Genomic DNA, 11,601 nt, shown 5'->3' on the forward strand with positions numbered 1-11,601 from the left:
TTTTAATATCTGTGTTTGAAAATACCACTTTTCGAAAGTAGGTATTTTCCTGCTTAGCCATCCTGTGTGCGTCCACTGAGTTTGTGGATTTACTGTCTGACTTTGGAGTGACAGGGGCTGGGGATGTGCATTCACTGTAGACAGCCACTGGGGTGGGGTCGAGATGTGTTCTGCCTTTCCTGAATGAATCAGGGCTGAGCTGAATAAACCTGGGCTGCATATAGAGTAGGAGGAGGAGATTTCCTTGCACCTGAATGGGTCTGGTCTGCCTTAGACAATGCTGTCTCCACCTCCTGCTTAGAAGCTGGGCCGGAGAGGCTCAAAATGGTTTGGACTAAACACAGACACACTCTGCCTGAGAGAACAAAGGAAGTGTGAGTATAAATATTGGGGCCCAAACCCTAGAACTTTGGAACTCGCCAGAATCAAGGAACCTGCTAAGAAGAAGAGCGGGGAGAGCTGCCAGGAGGATTACTGCCCCTTTGCTGTGTTGTTGCTTTGTTGGGTTGGCCTGCAGTTGCTGTTTCTGCCTTTGGCAGTGAAAGCACTGGACTGAACTTTCTTTACTTGTGTTGAGTATCTCCAAGGGCTTGAAGTGGAGCTTGCCCCTGTGCTGAAGTCTCAGGGACTGAAAGCACTCCACCAACCTCTGGGTACCGCTTCCGGAACTGCTGTTTCAGTTACCATAGAGAAGGGAAAAGCAACCTACTCCATTACTGGCTCCGTGTCCACCAGGAACTGCAGAGGGCACCGCCGCATCTCGCACCGCAATCCTGGTCTCATCGACAACAACGATTGCCGCCGCTGCTTGCACCATGACCTGTGGGCACCGTCCTCCACACCGCCTCGCTCCAGTTCGCTGCCCTTGTCTCACAGACGCCATCGCTGCACGCTGACCGTGACTTTCGTGACTGCATCATGTTTTTGGAGTATAACTCATTAACCCTGACTAGGAAGAAGGGTCCCTACTTGACAAAGGTACCTACCTCTGCCAACTAGAGACCCCCATTTCTAACAGCAGGGTCCAGGTAACTTGCTGGTATGTGATGCCGCAGTGTCTGTTCCCTCTGGATAAGGATCAATGGACAGTACTGCAGAGTTGAGTGCCCATTTATCCCAGTCCTTATCTGCCCCCCTTCAAACTCCCCAACCTCCATCTCCTCCCAGTGGCGGCTCCTCCACAATGGAGCGGCGCCCCACTGCCTGGCTCAGAGCCGGCAAATGTAAAATAAAACGATGTTCTTGCAACATTTTATTTTACATTTGCCGGCTCTAAGCCAGCGCTGTTGGGAGGGGTGCTAGCGAGGTACGGAGGGGGAGGGGGAAGTGCTTGTGCACTCTGCTCGCGAAGTGCCACATGTGTTTGGCCGGCCATCTCAGGCCGACCAAAACACACATGTGCACTAAGGTTTTCTCCAGCCCAGCTGCTTTGAGCAGCCGGGCTGGAGAAACCCCACAGACGCCCTGGTCTGAGCAGGGCATCTTTCCTGCCTGCTCAGGTCAATCCGCGTGCTGCTCTGCTGAAGGAGGCCGGCGGCAAAATGTAAGTTTTTTTAAATATTGTATTACCCCTCCCCCCAAGTGACGACTCCCACGTGTCCCCACCCCCCTTCATTTATGGCAGCCGTTGCTGTCTCCTCCAGCCCATTTCAGGTGCGCCATAGGGAGGATTGTGAAATGCGCAGCTCCAGCAGCTGCGAGTGTGCCGGTGATGGAAGGGGCTGGCACTTTACACTCTCTTTAGGTTTCCTGCTGAGCCAAGTCCTCTGCAAAAGCCAGTGTTTCTTTTGTCTGCAGGTTTCTTTAGGGAAAATCTAATTACCCTGTTAAGGGCCCCACTGACCATTTTCACACTGTCCAGACCTGAGAGGGTGGGGATCGAGGGGCGTAATTGAAAATTCAAAGGGCCCCTGCATTCACACTGGCTTCCACAGGCTGCCACCTTTGCAAAAGAAAAATACTAAACTCAAGAGAACTTCATATGAAGTCATCTGCATTTATTTGTAACTTGATCTTTCTGTTTATGTTTTTTACTTGTCAGTCAGGGATCACTGCAGCAGCTCTAGAGAATGTTTTAAAGCACTGTTTTATTGTATTATCTATTTAAAGAATGTACTTTTAAGAGAGAAAAATACCAGCGGCTGCTCCACCCCTTCCCTTGACCTCTGGAGTGCTTTAGGTAAGTGGCAGTTTCATTACACAAGGTTACTTTTTTTTTCTTCTTATTTTAGGCACGGGGAATTTCCCAGAATGAAAGAATCTTGAGCAAACACCATACTCGAACCTGGATACCAAGGCCCTCATTAGATACTTATTTGTGGTGTAGAGCAGCGCCGCAAGCCTTCCTGATGCGCTGCCCTGCATCAAAATAAAATGGCAGGAATGCACCGGATCTATGAGCTATGGCACATTCCCGTCCTATTTCACTGTGCTGGCGCTCAAATGACTACCATGCACCAACACAGGCACTCCTGCACCATGGTGCAAGGGTGTCGGCTTTGAAATCAGGAACGGGGACACCTTCCTTCACAAAAACAATCCTTACACCACCCCTGGTGAGACGTAGGTTTTTGACGCATTCCCAGGTTTACAGCATGTTGTAAATCTGGAAATGTGTCAAATTCCATGGGTGCTACATGGGAACACCCACCTTAACGCCCATGCCTCCCTGGAGCAGTGTGAGACAACATATCGACTTACGCTGAGTTGCCTTACACCATAGCTACGAGGTCATGAAAAGCCATGGAGGATGGCTTTATGTGTTCTCACAGATAAGCCCCCCAGTTCTACAGTGCCAGAGACTCGAACCTGGATACACAGTTCCATATTGGGCAGCTCTGGTCTTAACACCAGATTCCCGTCTCATTCGGGTTGGCGATTTTAGAATTTTAGCACAATGATGGTTTAAACAGCCTGCAAAAACCAACCTTGTACTAAAGCTGTAAGAAACCCCAAAACGTGTGATGGCAATGAACAATGTGTCTGTGTTTCAAAATGTTTGTTTCCACAGCTCCTTACTAAGAGGGAGGGCCTGGGCCTGGATCGTGTTAGACTTGAGGGCCCATAAGGACCCTGAACTGAGCCAGAGCTGAGCGTCTAGCTCAAGCTTGGCTCGAGCTCTCAATGACTCGCCCTCCTCTAAGAATAGCTCAGTACAGATAACTCAGCACAAGAGTCTTGCTATATTGCTGCAGGTCGAGTCATGTTGATCTGCAGGTCGCGTGATGCTGTCGCGCTAAAATATCACCATGGTGAGATTCTATGTATTTCTTGAAATGTAATGTTCCATGCTTGACAGTTCCGTGGCCCTACTGCCTGACTCCTTACACGCTTCAGCTCGTCTGTAAAATGCCCTCGTCCTTTCACTGGGGCCCTACTGCCTGACTCCTTACACGGTTCAACTCATCTGTAAACTGCCCTTGTCCCTTCACCGTGGCCCTACTGCCTGACTCCTCACACGCTTCAGCTCATCTGTAAACTGCCCTTATCCCTTCACTATGGCCCTACTGCCTGACTCCGTACACGCTTCAGCTTGTCTGTAAACTGCCCTTGTCTCTTCACCGAGGCCTTACTGCCTGTCTCCTACCATGCTTCAGCCTGTCTGTAAACTGCCCTTGTCCCTTCACCGTGGTCCTACTGCCTGACTCCTAACATGCTTTTGCGCATCCGTAAACTGCCCTTGTCCCTTCAGCGCGGTCCTACTGCCTGACTCCTAACATGCTTTTGCGCATCCGTAAACTGCCCTTGTCCTTTCTCGGTGGCCTTACTGCCTGACTCCTTACACGCTTCAGCTCGTCTGTAAACCACCTGAGGACCTTTAAGAAAATCAAGAAATTCTTCATCAGGGAAGAAAGCACGTTTATCATGCGGGCCCTGATTATGTCCAGGCTGGATTATTCCAACGCCATCTATTTAGGGCTCCCTGCTAATTAGACCCATGGGCTGCAGCTAATTCAAAACCAAGCGGCCAGGCTGGTCCTTCAGCAACCAAGACACTGTCACATCAAACCACCTCTGAAGCAATTACATTGGCTTCCGGTGACTCAACGGTCCATGTTTAAGACAGGCTGTATGGTCTTTAATGCACTTGGGGAGAAGGGCCCCAAATTCACATCTGCTAAGATCTCAAGGTATTTACCTAAACGGAATCTCAGATCGGCCACAATGTTTATGCTGACTATTCCAAGATTCAAGCGCAAGAGAACGGGTGGCTCCCGTTTTTCTGTCCTTGGCCCTACTCTTTGGAATTCCTTGCCAATAGACATTAGACTAACATCTGAGTACACCAAATTCAGGAAACAACTGAAAACATGGTTGTTCACTCTAGCCTATTGTTAGTAGTCCTTAGGAAGGTTCTCCCTCCCCTTATAGCGCCAAGAGACCTTTTGGTATACGTGCGCTTAACAAATTCCCTAAACATAAACTGCTCTTGTCTCTTCACTGTGGCCCTACTGCCTGTCTCCTAACATGCTTCAGTTTGTCAGTAACCTGCCGTTGTCCCTTCACCGTGGCCCTACTGCCTGATTCCTTACACACTTCAGCTCGTCTGTAAACTGCCCTCGTCCTTTCTCCGTGGCCCTACTGCCTGACTTCTTACACGCCCCAGCTCATCTGTAAACTGCCCTCGTCCCTTCTCCGTGGCCCTACTGCCTGACTCCTTACATGCTTCAGCTCATCTGTAAGCTGCTCTCTTCCCTTTTCCGTCGCCCTACTGCCTGGCTCTCACATACTTCAATTCGTATGTAAACTGCCCTCGTCCCTTTATCGTGACCCTACTGCCTGACTTCTTAGACGCTTCATCTCGTCTGTAAACTGCCCTCGTCCCTTTACTGTGACAATACTGCCTAGCCTAACTCCAAAACTGCCCTAGTCCCTTTACCGTGGCCCTACTGTCTAACTCCAAAACTGCCCTTATCCCTTTGCCATGACTCTACTGCCTAACTCCAAAACTGCCATTGTCCTTTTTCCGTGGCCCTACTGCCTGACTCCTTACACGCTTCAGCTCGTCTGTAAACTGCTCTCGTCCCTTCACCGTGGCCCTACTGTAATGTAGTTCCTATTTCCCTTATAGGCTCTGCGCATTGGAATAATATACACTATATTTGTGGCATAGGATTGAGGTCAGTATGCCTCTATCGAGTACATTAAACTTAATTACTTTGTGTGCCGGCTAGCTCAGAGTCCACTAGAAACTCCTTGAATAAACAAGAAAGGAGTGGTTTCTGGCAACGGCATAAACATGACAACTTTGTTTTCCATAGAATCGGAACATGTCTCAGAATCGTGGAAACAAAAGATAACAGTTTCACTCAGTCACTCGTGCATGCTTAGTTTCTTCAGAGTTACACAGCAATAGATAGACGGACGTTTCAATAAAAGGATTTATTAAACAGTCTTGTTTCTCGTATAAGAGATATGAGCTGTTACAATCGCAAGACAGTATGCGAAATAAAATACGTACAGTGTAAGCAGTAAGAAGAAATAATACTGCAACAGCATTTTCTTTTAGCTATGACATATATTCATATACAAACACATAAATAACATAGGCTAAAAAGTGGATACTTGTCTGATGCTTCTAAATAGTTCTACCCCAGTGTACCCAACCTAAGTGTAGTACAAGGTAAGAAGTAGGTGCCGTATTCTATAGTATGGTAAGATATAGTTTTGCATATGCCAAGTTCGTATGCCAAGTTTGTATGCCAAGAGTCCCTCTAGGTTCTAGTCAGCTCCATACCTTAGAATGAGAGAGGTGGGAATCTCTTTCCGGGTCTCAAACTCTAACACCCCACGAAGGGAGTCAGAACACTGGAAGCTGGATTCTCTGCGAGCAGGGAGGACAGCGTTTGGTCAGTGCGTCAGCTGGGGACTCGAATTCTTCCGAACTTGCCGTGGCGAGCCGTATCGAGCTGTGCAGCCATGGTTTGCCATAGTAAGGGAAGGTATATTTATACCTGGAAGGTGCTTAGAAATGTTAGCATTGACGTAAAGTTGGGCAGAGGAAGACGTCATGAATGAACCCCTAAGGAATAGTAGTTCATGCATAATAGATGAGTTCTTGGAGAAATCAATATTCCTAGCTAGGGAGAGTCTCAATTGTGACGTGGGGATGGACGGATGTAGGTGACCATGCCTGTATTTGGATAGCATGGCTAATGCCTAAATAAGGACTAGGATTCTATGTCTAAATAAGGGCAATGCGAATTGTGCCTATATAAGGACATGATTTAGGAAAACCTATATTCGGACTTCTAAATCAAAACACAACACTACTGCCTGTCTCCTTACACTCTTCAGCTCATCTGTAAACTGCCCTCGTCCCTTTACTGTGACCCTACTGCCTAACCCCAAAACTGCCCTTGTAGCTTTACTGTGGTCCTAATGCCTAATTTCAAAACTGCCCTCTGTACAGACCCACCTGGCCTCAATCACTCAAAATGTATTCTTTTGCACACCTCGTGGCCGGGCTCGGCCAGAAGGGTAAAGAAAAGGAGCAGTGGTCGCATGTGACCACTTGCTGACCAGAGATCTGCTATGTGTGCCCTGTTTGTATCAGCCGCAACCATGCCAGGCACAGCTCACCACACTGGCGACGAGGGGAGTGACAACCCCTGGCTTCCTCTGTCTGCCATCTCACTGCATTGCTGCAGAGCTGTCAGACACAGGAGGTCTCGTTCTCCCTGGCCCGACGACTCCGCACCGCCTGCTGCCACCCGGTGCACCCAGCTACGCCACAGGCCTCTGCGGGACACATGCCTGCCTCCTGAGAGTCAGGGTTCCAGCCCACTGCCGTCTCCAGCTGCCTGCGTGATTCGCACTGTGCCTGCATCACCAGGGACATGGCATCTCGGGAAGACAGTCCTGCGGTGCACAGAGCGAGACGGCCTCGACACCTCGCAGCCACCCGCACCGCCACGAGCGGCTAAATCGTGCCTTGCTGCCTCAGGGAAGAGAGCAGGTGAGAGGGGGTTCACCAGAAAGGTCAGTCCCTAAAAATAAGCTGCACGTGCAGCAAGCCTCCCTCCCTCTACCATTTCAGGTGCTGCTCAGAGGAGAAAAGAACTTTACACAGGGGTAACGGAGGTGGCCACTAGTCTATTGAGGTGCCCTGGAAAGAAGCTCTCCAAAGTCCACACCCTCAATTAACAAGCAAAGGCTACCAGCTGTGCAGATACGACACTCCCCCACACCTACAGTGTCCAGGCATTGTGTCAAGGGTGAGTGCCCACAGCAGCAAGGCCCTGCATCAGCAACCAGCGTGCACCCTCACTATCTACTGTATTGGGTGCACCTGCAGTCTGAATCACAGCATCAATGGGGGACCCACTATCTCCCCGGCAACAACAAATGGCCCTGGTGCCCCGTGCCATATTCGCATGCCTTTGTCATGCCGCTGCCACCCTTCAGCCAGTTATCCGATCCAGCAATGGCTGCGCCTCAGTGGAAGCTATGGCTTGGATGCCTGAACCACTACTTTTGCGGCACACAAGAGACCGATGGGGTCTTAAAACGCTGGCTACTGATGCACTTTGAGTGCAATGAGCTCTATGGACTGTTTGAGACTTTGCCAAACACTGGAGAACATGATGTCTACGACACAGCAGTGGAGGCCCTCAACAGACACTTTGCCCCCCGGATGAATCCCGACTATGAGCGTTTCAGACTGTGCCAAGCAAAGCAGACAGACGCAGAGTCGGTAGACATGTTCTACACCAGGCTGCGGAAGCACGCACGTGCGTGAACATTGATCAATGGGAAGAGATCCACGCCCAAATCATACAGGGATGTGAGTCCGTCGCACTTCGATGGCAAATACTCCGCCAACCCGGAATGTCCCTTGATGAAATCCCGATCTTCTCACGATCGAATGAACTCTCCAATAGCTGGGCAGATCAAATGAAAGCTGCCAGTGTCTGGAATGCCTACACCTCATCAACCCTGAAGACAACCCCCGTCAAAGAGCAGACGGTGGACGCAATACAATGATGCCCGGGGCTGGCCCAGCTGCGGAATACCCCTGGGAAGCAACCCGAAAAGTGTGGATACTGCGATTCCAACCACAAGCCATCGGATCAGTGCCCGGCAAGAGCGCAGACATGCTTGAGGTGCTGCAAGGTCAATTACTATGCCAGAGTCTGCTGTGGCGGAAGAGGGCGACCTAGAGGAGGTTCTTCGAGAAGACGTGCCACGACCCTATGCCAACTGACACTGGAAAGTCCTGCCAACCCAGGGATACAGCCCATGCAAGGGGCCGCGACCCATTTAGAAGACAATAATGAAAACATCTTTGTAATCTCCTTTGCTAGACGCTCAGGTCGCAAGAGACGTCCCCCTCCCATGTGCACCATGCACGCCAATTACATCCCGATTCAGGCCCTAATCGACACCAGGGTATCAGTAAACATGATGTACTTGAGCCAATACAAAAAGCTAACTCCCTGTGTTCCACTCATCCCCAGCTCGGCAAAGATCTGCACATATGGGGGTACTGAGCCCCTGCCACTTATGTGCACAATCGAGGTTGTCGTCACCAGCACCGACCACACTGTCAGGACCAAATTCAATGTCATGGAAGATCAGAAAGGCAAGCTGCTCGGATGCCACACTGCAGAAGACCTGGAGCTGGTGTTTTTTGCGAAACAAATCCACGACACACATGTGGAAGACATGCTGAACAACTTCCCTCAACTATTACAGGGGCTGGGGAAATGTAAAGATCACCGGGTTACTCTGCACATTGACATGGCCATCAAGCCCCCTCAGGCCCGACGCGTCCCATGTAATCTCCACCCACTGGTAGTGAAGGAGCTACAAGACCTTGAAAGCCACGGGGTAATCAAGAAGGTATCGGGTCCCACCCTGTGGGTTTCTCCACTGGTTATCGTGCCAAAACCCAAGCAGCCCGGAGTCATCGGGTTCTGTGTGGACTTGAGGCTCCCCAAACAAGCCATCAGGAGGGAAAGACATGTGACCCCCACCATGGACGACATCGTAGCAGAACTAATTGGGGCACAGTGGTTTTCCAAATTGGACTCAAACTCAGGATACCACCATCTGGAGTTAGCACCCAAAAGTCACTATATCACATCATTTTGAACACACGTGGGCCTCCTGCGCTACTGATGGAGCAGGGGAAATACAAATGGCTTTAAATGTCGCATATGCTAGGTAACACCTAACACGGCTCAGTCGAATGGTGGGTGGTAAACAGAAGGGCTTATTTTCTCTGTCTAATTTCTGCTATGTTGTTTTCATATTAGTTCCGTTCGGGCCTGCTAGGACTCGTCTGAAAATGGCCGCTGCAGAGAGACGTGATTGCGTGTGCAGAATAAAGATGGCCCCCACGCTTGAGCAGAGTGGAAGTTCCAGTCACAAGTGTGTGGCCTATGCCCAGAGTGAGAGATGTCAAGGCCAGTCTGACCTAAAACAAGAGTTGTGCCAAGAGTTCAGCATGAATGCATGGGAACGGATGGGAGACTCGAACTCCAAAAGATGAACTAATTCATGACTGTCGAATAATGTTGCAAATATATTAACCCCTTGAGTGCCCCGCCCTTTCCCCGCCCTGTGCCGGCCCTTTCATTAGCGGGCGGGGTTCATGATGAGATAGTCTCGTCATGGGCACAGCGCAACCGCGGCCCATGACGAGACCATCTCGTCATGGGCACTCAAGAGGTTAACAAAGTTAAAGAACATTTGGACTTAATGAATCACGTGAACTATTGTATGCATTGATTGTTTGCAAAACCGGTTCGAGCAAGGAGGACAATGAGGTGACCATCACCACCCCTCCAATGGACCAATCAGAATGAATGTAGCCCCTAAAAGGTTTCAATTTGGGTATAGCAAGTTAGTGTAGAGGGTATAAAAGAGCTTGTGCTGACAATGATGTGTTTGGTTCGCTTATTCTACATCGATCTATTCAGCACGACACACTGGCTGATGAGACGATCTTTCCTTCTGATGCTGAAAATTTTGGACTTTGAACGCTGATGGTGAAAAGGATCGAGACCGTCACAGGATTCTATCCTGGGAGGGAATACGTCCGAGGAGTTTAGAGGGACAGTCAGTCAGTATTGGGAACCTATCCTGTAATCTTCGGTTCATGTTCTGGTGAACCATTCTCGTCATCGCCCTAAGGCCAAGGGTAAGGAGTATTTTCCGTTTTCTATTCAATCTTTACTTAAATGCTTATGTAATAATGTCTAGAATATTTGTCTAATAAAATTGTACTTATTCAATTTATTTAATGAATCTAAATAAAATGTCATGCTAACTCAAAACTGAGTCTGTGGTTGTTAGAATTAAAAGTTATGATCAATAATTGTCAAAAGGGTTTTTAAATTGTGATTGAGCTGGACTTAATCGCCATCAACTGATTCTTACTAGTTGGTCCATCGACCGAAATAGCGGAGTACCTTGATGTTTAGAACCAACAATTCCAAAGTCAAATGTATATAGTTATTATTTAGGTAACAATTATAACAAGGTACCCCATATGTCTTGCAGCTCGTCTACTTATCACTGATCCAGAAAACTGAGTGAATGTGTGTTTCAGTGTCATGGGCCCCACTGATGAACAATGGTGTAAGGGTTTTCTGGGTTAATGTCGTAAGGAAAGGTTTTATAATAGCCGCGCTGCATCAGTACACCAGACTCAGGTTCGGTGTCTCTTCAGCAGCGGAGATGTTTCAGAATGCCATAAAAAAAAACCTCTCAGGGCTGGTGGGCATAATAAACCTGAGTGATGATATCCTCATATATTCTCAGAGCCTGGAAGAACACCATGAGCGACTGCGTGCCACGCTACAGAGCCTGGCAGATTGTGACCTCACCCTCCACTGAAAAAAATGCTCGTTCTATCAGAACTCTATCGACTTTTTCGGATATGTGTTATCCCGCGATGGTCTCCAAGTCGACTCTTGGAATATGGAGGCTATCCGAAATGCCCCAGTACCGCAACCGCAAAACAGAACGGAGGTGTGCAGTTTCCTCTGCATGGTGACATACTGCGGAAGATTCATACCCAGCCTAGCCACGTTGTTGGATCCCCTGCGCGAACTCATGAAGACCAGTGTACCATGGTAATGGGGCCCCAAGAAGATCGCTTTTAGGAACTTAAAGAAGGCACTGCTGGACCAGACCACTATGGCCTACTTCCATCCATGAAAAGGGAGCTGGTCATAGATGTCATCCCAGTGGATCTGCCCTTCTTTTCCCGTGGCTTCACTGCCTAACTTTGCCTGTGGCACGCTTCAGCCCATGTGTAAACTGCCCTCCCCCTTTAGAGCCTAGGAATGGTATCATGCAGCCACTTTGCATCAGCTGATGCGAAAACAATCTTGGACCACTTGGCACTGGTCGAGACCCAGCCCTTTGTGTTTCACATGCTTTAGCCCATGTGGAAACTGGTCTTGACCCTTCAGGCCACGCAAAGCCACGTCCACGTCGGACGCCATAGGCACCCTACAGTGGTGCAGGGCCAGTTGTAGGGCGGTGCGAAGGGTTCAACCGCACTAGGCGTTGTCTATGTGGTATGCAGGGAGGGCGGGGCTTTTTTGAAATATATTATGAAGTTAAAAGCACCTGCTGCAGTTCCTT

This window comes from Triturus cristatus, chromosome 7, assembly GCF_964204655.1.
Source record: "Triturus cristatus chromosome 7, aTriCri1.1, whole genome shotgun sequence".
In the NCBI taxonomy this organism is placed as follows: Eukaryota; Metazoa; Chordata; class Amphibia; order Caudata; family Salamandridae; genus Triturus; species Triturus cristatus.